The following is a 15,944-nucleotide window of genomic DNA, read 5'->3' on the forward strand; positions in this document are numbered from 1 at the left end:
GTCACATCTGCTTCAAGATGTGTAAATCTTCAGTGAGATTGCAGAGTCATCTAAGATGGCATGGGCGACAAGATTGGTAGAACTCAGTATGATGACGATCATCTGGAAAGATGCAGCAATTATTATATATATGTATGTGTGAATATATATATATATATATATATATATATATATATATATATATATATATATATATATATATATATATATATATATATATGAGTGATTGGACGATTCCAATATTTTTCCTGATTCCGATACAATTACTGATTACGTAGTAAATTAGCGATTCTGATACAATTACCGATTCCGATTCTTTATAAATCTCTAAATATTTAACTGCAGAGTTGTTATTTTTCCTGATTTCTGTAAAAAAAAAAAACACATGTTAAATATGCAGATATTTTCCTAAACGTAAATTTACACTTGTGAAGGATGATCTATCAGTTTTACCTGTATTTTAAAATCAATGAATATTTATTAATTTATCATTATTACCAGCAATGGAAGATTTTTGTAAAAAATGAAATCAAATTAAAAAAGACAATTAAAAGAATCGTTTTGTCATCGGAAAATAGACACCAATTTTTTTTATTCCGATTCCGATAATTTGTTATGGTTTCCAATTTTCGATTCTGATATGTGTGTGTGTGTGTGTGTGTGTGTGTGTGTGTGTGTGTGTGTGTGTGTGCGTGTGCATATATGTGTGTGTGTGTGTGCATATATATGTGTGTGTGCATATATATGTGTGTGTGTGCATATATGCGTGTGTGTGTGCATATATATATGTGTGTGTGTGTGCATATATATATGTGTGTGTGCATATATATATGTGTGTGTGCATATATATATGTGTGTGTGTGTGTGTGTGCGCATATATATATATGTGTGTGTGCATATATATGTGTGTGTATGCATATATATATGTGTGTGGGTGTGTGTGCATAGTGTGCATATATATATATGTGTGTGTGTGTATATGTATATGTGTGTGCATATATATATGTGTGTGTGTATATATATATGTATGTGTGTGTGTGTGTATATATGTATGTATATGTATGTATATACTTTTAATTTGTTTTTACATAAGCAGTAAGGTGTTGCTACACAGTCATGAGCATGTTTTGGTCTTCTAGTATTTAGTAACTATAGACCTGAAGCATTAAGGGAATCAGTAACGAACCTCTTAATGTAAGCGTGATTGCCTGAAGAGGTCTCTAGTTACTAAATACTAGAAGACTGAAACATGCCCATGACTGTGTAGCAACACATTACTGCTTATGTAAAAACAAAAAAAAAGTAGACCCTGCTCTACCTCGGTATTGAGCACTCTTGTATTAACCTCATTATACTTCACTGGTTATCTTACCTCTGGAAAATAATAACCCCAAATTGTATATATACTCTTCAGAATAAAATTATCTAACAATCAACTAGTATGGAAACCTCTGATTATAAGTCTTACAAGATAATACTGGCAGTAATATTATATAAGTACTATCCCACTTGAATAAAAATTGCACGTCATAAAAAAAATAAATGTTACTTTAAAATTCGAGTCTTAGTGTTAAAGTTTTTAGAGTCTCGTTGGTGAAGTGATTTCTTGGTAAGGTATATATGCATGTATGTATGTATGCATGTATGTATGCATGTATATGTATGTATGCATGTATATGTATCTATGCATGTATATGTATGTATGCATATATATGTGTGTGTGTATGTATATATGCATGTATATGTGTGTATGTATGTATAGATGCATGTATATATATGTATGTATATATGCATGTATGTATGCATGTATGTATATATATATATATATATATATATATATATATATGTATGTATATATGTCAGTTCATGTCATATGCTCCTGGTACCATGTACCTCAATACTACCTGCCTCATGTTCGGGCACCGGCAACTAAACTGGTACCCCCACCAAACTTGTTTGGTGAGGAGGGTGGCTAGTCTCCCTGAAGGATTAAAAACAAGACCTTCCAAAGGGCGAATGAACCCTTTTTCGGGGTCAACACCCAACTAGCACCGTGTATGTTTGTGTGTATGTTTGTGTGTGTATTGGGGTGGAAAGGACTCCTGTAAGCCGTGGTGAAGGCAACCTTTCTAGGAGAAACAAATCTCTCTTTGAAAAAACCATAAAGCGGGAGACCAGTACCCGCATTAAGCTGGTCTGCAGTTTAACTTGTTGCTGGCTATCTTGCTTGTTGCTGGATCTCAACATTTTGAACCTAGGGAGAGACTTAGCTGTCGTACAAAGCTAAGACTCTGTAACAACATCTGTGTATAGATACTCCCTCAGGTATTTGTCTATAAAAGTGGTCCTGTGGCGATGGAAAAGTTGTGACGCGTGGAGGCTTGAAATGCTGGAAGTATGTAATAATTGATCTCAATGACCATCTTCAGTGTCATGCCTGCTTGAGCGGGTGAATTCACTGGTAGGACCAAAAAAAAAAAGTCGTTTTTGGGCTCATGGACTTTGTTCCGTTTTCCTGCTTTCAAGTTGACTACAATATGGTCGTCTTCAAGTCTAATGTAAACAAGTTCTTGATGAGCCGTTCCCCTTAAGTAATCCAATTTTACTAAATTTACACAAATAACAATTACTATGATAGTGTCCTTTTGACCACTGTACACTCTTTAACCCTTATCCTCGAGTGGCCGCTAGGCCTTGATAAGTAGTGAGTGGGGGATGCCCTTTTCTCTTCCCTGCAACCTCTCTCCCACAAAAGGGACGTTATGAGCATGTCATTGTTTTATCGTTATTTCCATGGCAAGTGCTTGTCTGAGCTCCAATCTCTGGTCCCCCCTCACCAATCTTTCACGAAAAACACTCGTCTAGCTGAAACCACTGTCAGTAATTTCCCCCACTTTTTATCTGTGTCTAAATCAAAACGTAGATTCCATGAACAAAGCTTCTTTCTTAGAAGTGCATGCCTGTGGAACTCTCTTCTGTTTGTCTGTTTCCCACTTGACTACAACTTGGATGTCTTCAAGTCCAACATAAACAAATTCCTGATGAACCGCCCCCTTAAGTAAGACACTTCATCAGATCTCCATTACTAGCGATTACTACGATATTATCCCATTGATTAATGTACACGCAATAATGCTTATCCCCAAGTGGCCTCCGGGCCTTGATAAGTGGTGATTTCCTTGTAAAAAAAAAAAATAGTAAAATTCCATTCAGTTTCCACTTGCAATAACTTGTTCATTGTTTTTGGTTATGTTGATAAAATTTAGATGTCAACAATATTTAAATTTTTTCTCTTAATAAATGTACAATTCTTTCTCTTTCGTTATATAGAGTTGTTTTTTTTTTTTTTAGGTTACTTCTAGGTTAATTACTATTTTCACTGACAAACGATTTATTTTTTTATGTTAGAGTTTTTTTTTAAATTTTTTTTATTAATGCACACGGTATAGTGTCTCCCTATGCATATAAAAACAGTCCCCTCTTAAAGAGAAAAAAGCCCCTGTCATAATGACGGGGTTTATATGTGCATGCAACTTATCTTCCAATGTGAATAAAATATTTGCCCTATTATTAAATTGTGTTTCTGGCTGTTTATAAATGTCTGAAATATGAGTTTTTTTTTAATGATTTTATATTAAAACAAAAAATTAGCTCGATCTTGCTACTGTGCATATGAACCATATTAAGAAGATTCAGTGTGCTAGCTGTTGAAATGAATTCTATATGAACAGTCAAAATTTGAACTTTTGTATGAGTTTTGTGAGATAATAGGATTTTTGGTTTGGGATAGCTACCAAAGAAAAATAAATTTTTGTTTGGGATAGCTACCAAAGAAAATTAAATTTTGGTTTGGGATAGCCACCAAAGAAAATTAAATTTTGATTTAGGATAGCTACCAAAGAAAAATAAATTTTGATTTGGGATAGCCACCAAAGAAAATTAAATTTTGATTTAGGATTGCTACCAAAGAAAAATAAAATAACTATTAAGAAAGATAAAATTTTGGTATACAATTGAAAGAAAGATTTAAAAAAATTGGAACCGAATGCTTTTACTGTAGATTCATTTTAATTAAATTTTTTTCTCTCTTTTTGATTCCACAGGAATATACCATTAACTCTGGAACCACTTGGAAGATTCTAATCAAACTGGGTCAATTATTTATTTAAATAACAATGGCCTTGACTTAACGGTAATTCAATCTTTCACTTTTTTTAACATCATGAAATTATTGTAGATTTCTTTTATATGCACCAAATGTTTTTGTTTGTTTTTTGTTTTTTTTTTTTTTTTCAGAAGGGTTTTCAACAACACATTAGAAACGATTTGTTTTGTCTTTTATTATGTGATACTGATGTATGGTGGTTAAAAAAAAAGGCTACCCCCCCCCCCCCCGCAAGAATACTTTTATATTATTAATCTGTGGAGTTCTTAAGAATCAGAAATAAATGTTCTGTTTGTTTTTGTTTTTTTAATCAAAACACCCAATAAAATACTATCGTTAACCAGGTACATGTTTTCTCACGTTTGTATTGGATCCAACCGTAAAATGCCATTATTTCTGGATGCAGAATGATGCAAAGGTTTAAAATTAACGTTTCAAGTCTTCCTTCTGTAATTACAAAAAGGCTTTAAACAAAGAAATAGATCTTCATCTTCTACTTATATATCCATCTTCCTGCTTACCTATTTATAATCATTCTCTTCATTTTACAGCGTCTTCAAATCTATGTTTCTATACAGTCATATATATATGTATATATATCGTGTCACAATCGTATCTATCCATCTCCAGGTGTATTTAGCTATACACTAATATATATATACATATAGTTGTGTGTGTGTATATTATATTCAAATAAAGGTGCAAGTAAAGGAAGTAGGTCTAGCAGATGAGCCTCTTTCTGAAAACTCTGAAAAGTTAGGTCATGTGACATTTGCCCGAACAAAAGCATTACAATACATTAAAAAGAAATTTCCGCCATACACCCTAGTTGTTCTAAGTTAACAACTAGGCACTACTTGGGTTTCGAACTTAAAAAAAAAAAAGCTTTAAAATAAGTAAAAAACACTAAAGCCTTTTTTCTTTTTGTTGTCTTTTTTGGGGGTGGGGCTCGGAGGCGCCCCTATTAACCGAAAGAACCAGGTATGTAAACACACTTTGCAATATTTTTCAATAATTCTTTTCAAAAAATTTTCTATATGTTTACAATCTATTTTTTAATTAAATAGGAAATTATTTTCAAAAAAATATATTGTTTATATATGTTTCCATCTAAATATATATAATTTTAAAAATATTGTTTATATCCATCTTCATTCAAAGGGTTACTTTTCGGTAGCTTCACCGGTTTTTGATCTAAATTTTCTGAATTTTATAACGAGGCATATCTGCTAGACTTACTTCCTTTACTTGCACCAAAATATATATATCACACTTCCTGCTCATATCTATCTATCCATCTGTGTGCTTTTAGCTATCTACTAATATATATAAAGTTGAGTCTTTTTCTTGCTCTGACATGGACATTAAAAGCCTACTTTTTCTATTTAAAAATTATTAAAACAAACTTCTTAATATACTCAGTCATGGATATGCGAGCAACTACATGAAGTTTAACTAATTTGCATATTCCTTTTAAAAAATGAGCGTTAATTAATTACTTATTCAATTTTTTAAGCTTGCTTTTTAAATGATTGGTTTCATTTAAATATTACTCTGAATTCTATTTATGCATAGTTTCTATTTGTTGCATAATTGCATGGAATTTAAGTTGAAAACGTTTTAGCACATGGAAATACATCTATAAATATAAAAGGCAAAATGTTTGTGTGTGCGTTTTTCCGAGAACTGATCGATCGCCTCACAACTTCTTAAAACTTTTTATATCACGCCTAAATGATAATATCTACGAGTTAACAACCGGGGTCACCTGTCTATTTAATTTGCCCGACTTTCAAAAAGATAGATATTCAACAATTTTTGATCGTCGCATGTGCATTAAGCTTTTTTGTATAAAAAAAGACTCGCGGTAAATAAAACACTGTCCCGCACTCCAAGTTGACGTCATTAACTCGTCAAAAACGGGCACCTGCCAAGCCGCATGTTTTTTTTTTTCACACTATATTATTTTCCAACTGTGCATCAAGGTTCGTTTTTTTTTTTAAAACAACCAACGATTTTTGTTTTCATTTACCCAAAAACACACACATCTGGGCAACGCCGGGTACCTCCCGCTAGTATATATATAAAAGACAAAACGGCCGCACGTGTTTTTGTATGTCTAGCAAAGGATTTTTTCTCGGGTGGGGGGTACTATATTTTAGAACTTTTTATATACTCCCTAGATTGTAATATCTAAGATTTGCGAATGAAGATTGTCTATATCTTTTATTTGAGTGACTTTTATAAAATTCATGCTATTTTGTCCTGTTGCGTGCTTGTTCGTTTTTTTTGTATAAAAGCGAAACTGAATCAAAAAGCGAACGTCATTTGCCGACCTTCTCAGCCGGGACCTCCAGAAAAGCAATTAGCTTTGATCACTGTGGGGAAAATAATTCATATCAAACAATTGCTATTCATTTGAAGATCTCCCTCTTGGGGAGAACTGGTTTTTCCCATCATCGTGGAGAAACAAATTATGAAACGGAGAAAGCTTAACTGGCCTTCAGCCAATGTTCATTTCTGCATTCACTTAGCAAGTCAACATTTTGATTGACATCGCTAAATTTGAACGCTTTCCACTTCCTATGGCTTTGTACATTTTCTTTTACTTTCTTTTCCTTCTGCCTTTGCATCACGGGTTCATCACGGGTTCAAACCTGCCAGCCTACTAACACATTTTTTGAGTTCAACACACACCTCCAAACACCTGTGCAATGCCGGGTACCCTCGCTAGTGTATATATAAGTGACCTTTTATGCGAAAAGGGGCTCTTTCTTAGGGGCTAAGACATGATCTCTATATGAGATACATAGATATTCAAATATGTCATTAAAATTCTTCCTTTACTGTTCAAACACGGACTTAGTAATTAGTACTGAATTTGATAACATAATTAGCCTCTCCGCAATTCACGATTTATATATTTTATAATATATCTTTCTTTTTGGTTTTTTGATCTTACCCGATTCCAGAACAAGAATTCATCTAGTCTGGTGAAGTATCCAGCTTTGTGTTATTACTTGAGGTAACATCACTTAGAGAAGATTCACCATTCCTTGTAAAAGCCACTTATCCATAAGGATCTTATTTTGGCTATGAATATTAAGTGATTTTGAATATTTAGTCAGGGTTTATGTCTAGGGAAAAATATCCTCATACTAGGTTGTCCTAACAAACCCCTGTACAGAGAAACCTTAGACACTCAAGGATGGTGTCTAGTAGGTATTCAAGTTCTCTCCTGTCTATTCAAGTTCTGGGCACAAATTGGATACATGTCATTTTCTGCTATAACTCTAGTTTACGTTCACCATTTTCCTTGATATTTACCAAGTAATATCTTGTGAAGTTGTTTTAGCTGTATGTGGAAGGAAAATTAAAAACATGGTTGAATTCATTTTTTTTTTTTTTTCAAAGTTCAAAACTTTGTATTTTAAAAGACTAAATATTCAAATTTTCAATAGTATTGGGATGTTATCTCTGACCAATCACAGCAGTACACAGTTGTGTACAAAATAGTGCAACTGGTCATCTGACTTTTCGATGTGCATTCTATTATTCAGCGATTAAGACGGCAAAAACTAAAGAATTATTCAGAGATATGCAAGATAGAATCATTCAATGTCACAAAGGAGAACAAGGTTACCGAAAAATTAGCAAAGAAATTAATCTAGTTCTACTAGTACAGTAGGAAATGTCATCAGAAAAAATAGTGATGGTACAGCAAACCTTCCAAGAAATGGAAGACTGAGAAAAATAAATGAAAGTACTTGCAGGTGGATCAGCAGAAATGTGCCTCCCCTACCCCCAATAACCCTTCATTACTCATTCTGAAATTAACAACCTTATCTTGAGGGTACTGGGATTAATGTAAGCAAGGATACCATTAGCATATCTCTATATTGTACAGGCTTTCATTCAAGATCACCAGGAAAAGGTCCTTTACTAAAAACCAAACATCTCAAAGACCGATTGAAGTTTGTCAAAATTTTTAAAAAGAAAAATTATGCAATTTTGGGAAAAGATCATCTGATTGAATGAAACAAAAGTTGAACTATTCAGAAGGAATGCAGCGAAAAGCGTTTAGTGAAAAAATGGCACTGCCTTCAACAAGCACAATACCATCCCCACAGTTAAGTTTTGGGGGAGGGGGTTCCATTATGATATGGGGATGCTTTTTATCCAAAGGCACTGGTGAGTTATAAGTTATTCATGCTAGAGTTAATGGTAACATGTACAAGAAAGTTCTAGAGAAGAACCTTTCGAAATCTGCAACTTCTCAGGACATGGTTGGAATTTCATGTTTCAACATGAAAATGATCGCAAACATACTGCAAAGCTTACAAAGAAATGATTTGAAAATAATGGTATTAGTACTCTCTGTTGGATTTAAGTCTGTCTCCTGACTTCATTTGAGAATTTGTGGAATACTTTGAAGGTTAAAGTTCATAAACGGAATCCACAAAATATCAAACAATAAGATGGTTGGTTGGTTGTTTTTGTTTTACGGCATATCAACCCTTTTCAGGTTATTAAATACCGAATCCAAAGATTCGGAAGAAAAATTTTTGAATAGAATATATTCGTTGTTTTCAAGTCAGTTTCTATTTAACCTATAGTTGGGATCCTAACAGGTACTACCACTCCAGGTCAGAGTGGACCTGGGAGCAATAGCAATTAAAGGGTGGCTCCACACTCCCCAAAGCCCACAAGCTGGGGCCTCACCACTGGATATAGTTTAATGTCATATCCATGACCCAAACAATTAGAGGAATTATACTAAGGGTAACATAATGGTGGATCAGTGTGAAAAAAAACTTGTGGACGACTATAGAAAGTGCGTTGAAGCAGTGAAACAAAACAGAATTTTCCTTCCACATATAACTAAAACAGCTTTATAAAATATTACTTAGAAAATATTAAACAGTAAAACAAAACAAAATATTAAATTGATGCATCCAATACTTTTGCATGGGGTAATTTTGAACCTTGATTAAAAAAAAAAAATGAATTCAACCATGTTTTTAATTTTCCTTCCACATACAGCTAAAACAAGTTCACAAGATATTACTTGGTAAATATCAAGCAAAATGGTGAACGTAAACTAAATTTATAACAAAATAACATGTATCAAATGCTTATGCATGTCATTGTATATATGTACACACATGCACACACACACACACACACACACATGAAAGTGAGAATGTGTGTGTGAGGACACTTCTCAACCTATATACTCAACAATGTTTTATCTACAAACTTGAAATTTAGTATATAGGGTATTCAAACACGTGAAAAATTTTTTAATCGATTTTCATCTGAAAAAAAAAAAAATACTGCTAAATGGATGAAATTGAGATCTTGGTACATAGGGGGGGTCATCAGATTTTTATCTGTTTGTCAACTGTTTCTCGACTGCGTATGCATGGTTGTGAAACATGACGACTTCGTTATCTTAAAATAAATAGGTTTGAAAACACTTTTTAAAGATTGTGTCAGGCTGGCCTAATGGTTATTGTGCTTGACTCACTGCCTTTAGGTTTTGGTTTCTGATCTCAGCTCAAGTATTTTTTTCACTTACAAGAATTGAACTGTTTAGAAAAAACATAATACTCACATGTACATGTCTCAGAATTAAAATATATTTATGCATATTTTATGACCAGACAATGACGGGCGGCCTGCTTGTATGTATATATAGTGTAAACATGTAGGTATATATATATATATTATGTCAGGTCATGTCATATGCTACTGGTACCATGTAACCCAGTACTACCTGCCTCATGGTCGGGTCACTGGCGACTAAACTGGTTCCCTCACCAGACTTGTTTGGTGAGGAGGGCGGCTAGTCTCCCTGAAGGATTAAAAACAAGACCTTCCAAAGGGCGAATGAACTCTTTTTCTGGGTCAACGGCCAACTAGCACCGTGTATATTTGTGTGTGTGTATATGCGTATTGGGGTAGAGAGGGCTCCCGTAAGCCGTGGTGAAGGCAACCTTTCTAAGAGAAGCAAATCTCTGATTTAAAAAACCATAAAGCGGAAGACCAGTACCTGCATTAAGCTGGTCTGCCGTTTAATTTGTTGCTGGCTATCTTGCTCTTGCTTGTTGCTGGATCTCAACATTTTGAACCGAGAGAGCTGTCGTACAAAGCTAAGACTCTGTAACATCATCTTTGTATAGATACTCCCTCAGGTATTTGGGCTCATGGATTTTAAATGTCTGAGGAAGTGGCACTCGTCTGACAAGACGTTGCAATCATCATATATATATATATATATATATATATATATATATGTATATATATATAAAGAACAATACAGGTAATGGGAAAGGAATGTTTACCTGATACAAGCAAGTATAAACTTCAACCTGATATAAATGATAATATCTATATATTAATACGATAGCGTCTGTGTTCTTTTGTGTGTCATGCTTTCTGGCAAATTTCATTGGTGGAGATTTAAGAACACGCACGCTATCATATTAATATATAGATTATACTAAATGTTAATGGATTTGGTGAGTGTTTAATGAGATCCCATGCATAATCTCCTTTTTTTTGAGTAAGGTGTGGATGATAGTCTGACATGTTTACTTCCGGTGATGACGTCATTATCTTCTGTTAAAAAAGATGCATATAACATATTTATGATGTTCTACATTGACATAAGATGTCATATTCCAAAAATCATGTGGATGTACTGCTGATTCCAAAAATCAGGTAAATGGATCAGTGCATGCTAGGGGCTTATTTGTAACATTCCAAAAATCACGTAAATATATCAAGTAATCCTGAGTTTATATTTTTGTCCTTAATATCCTCATGGCAGTAATTGTAAAAACTCTTCTTAAAGAGGGGAGGGATTAAAGTCACTGGAATGCTGAAACTAATACTACACTCAGAAATTCATGTTGAAGTAATGGTTGCCTAATCTCTAACTGATCGTATTAATGTTTTTATGCATTAATTTCGAAAAGCTGCTGAAACAGTTTATGATTTAAACATTACTTTATTTCAAGTATATTTTTAACGGTGGGATGGGGTATATGAAGTCACTTCCCGAAATGGCTGAAGCCGTTTACGCATTAAACATTACTTTATTTCATGTATATTTTTAACAGTCGAAGGGGGAATAAGAAGTCTGTCCCGGAAATGGCTGAAACAGTTTATGATTTAAACATTACTTTATTTCATGTATATTTTTAACAGTGGGTTGGGGATATAAAGTCATTTGCAGAAATAGCTGAAAGAGTTTACGATTTAAACATTACTTTATTTCATGTATATTTTAAACAGTGGGAAGTCAATCCCAGGATTGGATGAGATAATTGCAAATATATACTAGCAGAATACCCAGCGTTGCCAGGATTGAATGAGATAGATGGAAAACATATAGTAGCAGCATACCCAGCATCGACTGGTATTGAATAAGAAGATAGGTGGAAGATATATACCTTTACTCCTGATCTGAAATGGAACACGTACATCAAATCTGTTGGCAAGGTTGCTGGAAAGATGGTGGGATCCTTCTACTGCACCAGTAGATATCTCACTGCTGATGCAATTCTCTATCTATATAAAAGCCAAGTACATCCAAGGATCGAGTACTGCTGCCATATCTTGGCAGGATCTGCTAAAACAGCTTATCCTACCTTAACAGAGTACAAAATGACTGTGTAGCCTAGTGGGGGATGCCCTTTTCTCCAGTGGGGGATGCCCTTTTCTCTTCCCTGCAACCTCTCTCCCACAGAAGGGACGTTACGAGCATGTCATTGTTTTATCGTTATTTCCATGGCAAGTGCTCGTCTGAGCTCCAATCTCTGGTCCCCCCTCACCAATCTTTCACGAAAAACACTCGTCTAGCTGAAACCACTGTCAGTAATTTTCCCCACTTTTTATCTGTGTCTAAATCAAAACGTAGATTCCATGAACAAAGCTTCTTTCTTAGAAGTGCATGCATGTAGAACTCTCTTCTGTTTGTCTGTTTCCCACTTGACTACAACTTGGATGTCTTCAAGTCCAACATAAACAAATTCCTGATGAACCGCCCCCTTAAGTAAGACACTTCATCAGATCTCCATTACTAGCGATTACTACGATATTATCCTATTGATTACTGTACACGCAATAATGCTTATCCCCAAGTGGCCTCCAGGCCTTGGTAAGTGGTAATTTCCTTGTAAAAAACAAAAAAAAAAAAAAGAATACGCAGTGTCACCCAGGATTGGATAAGATAGGTGGAACATATATACTATGAGAATACCTGGAATTGATTGATGTGATTGTAATGAAATAATCAGCCCTGGTAATATAAAAGTTATTATTTTAGTAAGGAGGGGGAGGCAATAATCTGGGTTAAAATTATGAAAAATGATTGTCGAAATTACTAACGTATCCAAGAATTATGAAAAATGATGAAATGCGAGTTACTTGATTGGTGTGTTTGTAATGATATAATCAGTCCAGAGAATATATCAAAGTTATTATTTTAGTAAAGGGTGGGGTGATACAGTTTTAACAAAAGGACTAGGATAATATGATGGTGTCTTCAGACATGCTGAACGTGCTCAGAATGCCTAGCAGCAATATATTACATATGAAAGATGCTGCTGTGGAATTTTCACAGATCCAACTAGTCTATATATTAATATATTAATCCCAACCAAATAAAAAACTCAATACAAACACAATAGAGAGTAGAGTATGTCAGTTTGTTAGAAAGGAATATATATGTGTCTGTGTGTGTTTATATATGTGGATGTGTGCATATATATATTTATATGTGTGTATGTATATATATGTATGTGTGTACATATATATATATATATGTGTATGAGTATGTATATTGATATATAATCTCTCTCTCTCTCTCTCTTTCTCTTTACTATTATATAAAATGAACTTTGTGTGTGTTTGTTCCCTGTGGACTTGAAAACAGCCAGGCCGATTTTTATGAAATTTTGCACAAAGGTAATTTATGTGCCTGAAAGTGTTCTTAGATAGGTTTTGTATCGGAATGTCTTCAATAAGTATCGATAATCAAAATAATTGGATGAAAGAAGGAACAGATGATTTTGATAAGTTAACCCCTTAAACAGCCTAACATCACAAGTGCATTTGAGAAGTTTTTTTTATAGCACAAGCCAAAAGAACCAACATATAAAATCAACAGTAGGTTCTTGATTATGACAGGGGCGCTTTCAAAATGAATTTTTTTGTTTAAAGCACAATTGAACCATGATACCTGACCTTTTCATTTGAAACTTTTGCTCTAAAAGAAAATATACATTTTAATGTCAACTTATATTGAATTTAATTAATACCATCTTATAGAATTCATCCAATTAAGTTAGTTTTGTCAACATTCTAAATTTCCTTATACCTATATATCTAAGCCCTAATTGTTTATCTCTATCCCCTATAAGCAACAGTCACTCCTCCCTCAAACACAAAAGTCCCTCTATTTTTCCCCCCATTCCCTGTCTTCCCCTGTAACCCAACCTTTCTCCTGTAGCTATACCCCTCCCACAAAACTTGACCACTGTGGTCGACCTACTTACTGAAGAATGACCAAGGAGTCTAGCGTTGAAGAGAACTTGGTGTTTACTTTCTGTGTTTATTCCTCTTTTCCCTGACAATAGATCTAATTTCAAGGTTTTACAGATTAAGAGTTTTAAAAAAATGGCAACCACTTAGGATTAATTCCCTTCAAATATTTACCAGGATCTTTTTCCAACTGTTTTAAAACTCCAAAATAAATATATATTCATCTTTCAATTCATGATATATACATTTTCCCTTCTTTCTTGTTTGTTTATACCCCCTGACAAATTTTCTATGAACATTTCTAAAAAAATTATGCTACACAAATACTATATGCAAACGTTATTTTACAAGCAAATTGTACATTTTATGACCACCATCATAAAATGCAGTTTCAGAAAGTGCTAAAACCAGCAGATTATAACTCTATATATATAATCTGTTTTAACCAGTTTCTATCCTCTGACGAGAAGAACATTGCATTCTTTGAAACTCCGTGGAATAAGGATATTTCACCACCCTTATTTTTATTGGAGGTATTCTGTCGAAAAATAAATTTGTACTTGTAAATTTCTGATTTACAGTTTTTAATTACACTTATATATATAAAATTGTGTGTGTGTGTCTGTGTATATATGTATATGTATGTATATATGTATTAGTCCAACCCATGCTAGCATAGAAACAGGTGTAAAACGACAATAATGATAATGAGTATCTTAAGTATGCTAAGATACAACTATATGTCCAAATACTAACTCTAACCAACTGTCGTCGAAGCGAGTTTCATCTTCTCAGTCCTAATATGCATTTTTAAGCAATGCTCAAAGACACAGGTAAGGCTGACAGAAGTGAAGGTCTAATCCCCATAAAAAACACTTTCATATACTTCAACCATATCATGGCTTTCAAAACTGATAATAAACTTAGAAGCACTTAATGTTTTTCCTTATCAGTTATCAGTGTTCTATTACAACAGATCGAACATGGTCCCAGAGGAAAAAAAAAAAAAAAATGGGTTCAACATGCAAACCATGTAGCCTTCGTATTATTTGAATTCTTCCGACTACTGTTCCCATCTCATCTAGAGTGTTATTTTCAAAACTTTTTAATTGATGTAACCTCCGATCTTCTTCAGGTGCATCCTGTCAAACTCAGGAATCTTTCTGACAAACTGGAATCTGCATGAAATTTCGAATGGAACCTTTTATTTAATCCAGTGGAGAGGGGGGGGGTCTCTCATCCTGTCATCCATCTTATAATCGATCAGCCAGAAATACATTATATACATACATATATATATTATATACATATATATTATATATATTATGCATATATATTATATTTATACAAAAAATACATATTAGTGCTAGGATGATTAATCGGAACCAGAAAAATCAGAACTTTTGGGCCTAATTGTCCTTTTTAATTTGATTTTGTTTATAGAAAAATCTTCCACTGCTAGTAGTAATAATAAAATAATAAATATTTATTGATTTTTAATTATCAGTAAAACTAAAATCTTTGAATCAATTCCAACAAGTTATTTTTATGCTTAAGAAAATATCTGCACATTTAACATGTGTTTTAACAATAATCGGGAAAAAAATAACAACTCTATAGTTAAATATTTAGAGATTTATAAACAATCGGAATCAGTATTTGTATCAGAATCAGGAATTTAGTACAGAATCAGTTTGTATTTGAATCATGAAAAATATTGGAATCATCCCATATATATATTTATATTACTGTTTTTCTATCCTTTTTCCTTATATATATCTATATATCTATAAAAGTGAACGTGTCTGTGTGTCTGTCTGTGTACATTTCCCTACGCAATAACTCTTTTTTTTTTTTTTTTACACAGTGATCACCACTTATCAAGGCCTGGAAGCCACTCAGGGATAAGGGTTATTCCAAGTACATTACGTTAGTGAGGAGATTTGATGAAGTGTTTAATTAGGGGGGGCGGTTCATTAGGAATTCGTTAACATTAGACTTGAAGACATCCAAGTTGTAGTCCGGAGGGAAGCAGGCAGACGGAACAGAGTTCCACAGGCGTGCAGTTCTAAGAAAGAAGCTTTGTTCATGAAATCCGCGTTTTGATTTAGGCACAGATATAGAGTGGGGGAAATTTTTCACAGTGGATTCAGCTAGACGGGTGTTTTTCGTGAAAGATTGGCGAGGGGGGACCAGGGATTGGAGTTCAGACGAGCACCTGCCATGA

At 33.8% G+C, this 15,944-nt stretch overlaps 1 protein-coding gene across 4 annotated transcripts in view; it reads left to right on the forward strand.

Annotated features, from left to right (window-relative positions):
• Positions 1 to 15,944, forward strand: part of LOC145268263 (uncharacterized) — a 336,860-nt gene that overhangs the window by 54,265 nt on the left and 266,651 nt on the right. For all 4 annotated transcript variants that reach the window (XM_080123621.1, XM_080123619.1, XM_080123620.1 and 1 more), the window contains exon 2: positions 4,104 to 4,192. The gene's annotated coding sequence lies outside the window, so the exon portion shown is untranslated. The remainder of the gene's footprint in view (positions 1 to 4,103; positions 4,193 to 15,944) is intronic.

The sequence above is a fragment of the Euprymna scolopes genome, chromosome 43, assembly GCF_053919585.1.
Source record: "Euprymna scolopes isolate OS-2025 chromosome 43, ASM5391958v1, whole genome shotgun sequence".
Classification (NCBI taxonomy): domain Eukaryota; kingdom Metazoa; phylum Mollusca; class Cephalopoda; order Sepiida; family Sepiolidae; genus Euprymna; species Euprymna scolopes.